Source organism: Amphiura filiformis, chromosome 1 (assembly GCF_039555335.1).
Source record: "Amphiura filiformis chromosome 1, Afil_fr2py, whole genome shotgun sequence".
Lineage (NCBI taxonomy): Eukaryota > Metazoa > Echinodermata > Ophiuroidea > Amphilepidida > Amphiuridae > Amphiura > Amphiura filiformis.
Genome location: NC_092628.1, coordinates 6,768,105 through 6,768,688, shown reverse-complemented (window position 1 = coordinate 6,768,688; position 584 = coordinate 6,768,105).

The following is a 584-nucleotide window of genomic DNA, read 5'->3' as shown; positions in this document are numbered from 1 at the left end:
GTTGATCATACCTTGCAAAACATAAGTACGTCTCGCATTCCATCTTTATTGACAGGTTTTTGCTGCAACACATTAGACTTTCTCCTTTGCAAAACTAAACCAGCCATCGTTACTGTCAGTAGAATGATATTACTGATAATCGCCAATGCAACAGGAATTCCAAAAGCATAAAGATTAGCACGCGAATCAACTATCCAACATAAAACACTTCTGCCATAAATACCTACGTCAGATGGTATTAAGACGTGGACAACTAACGCCAAGGTCACGATCAGTAATGGTGTGCACAAACCAAATAACAGACAGGCCAGTTTTTTCATCCCTGTATCACTTTTCCGATTGACTGGATGAATAACAAACTTTTCAAATAGAATCACTGCTAGTATGGTCGACCAAGTAAAGACAGATAGCCACAAGTAATGCGTTAGCGCAGCAAACACGATACAGAGTGTATCCGACATTACAATCTTATCAGAGAGAATAGTGAAAACCTGTGCAAAAAATAGGGTAACGCTAAGACACAAAATACCAAATCCGTACAAATGACGAAGGGGTTTCAACTTGCAGTAAGTTATGATCGTACA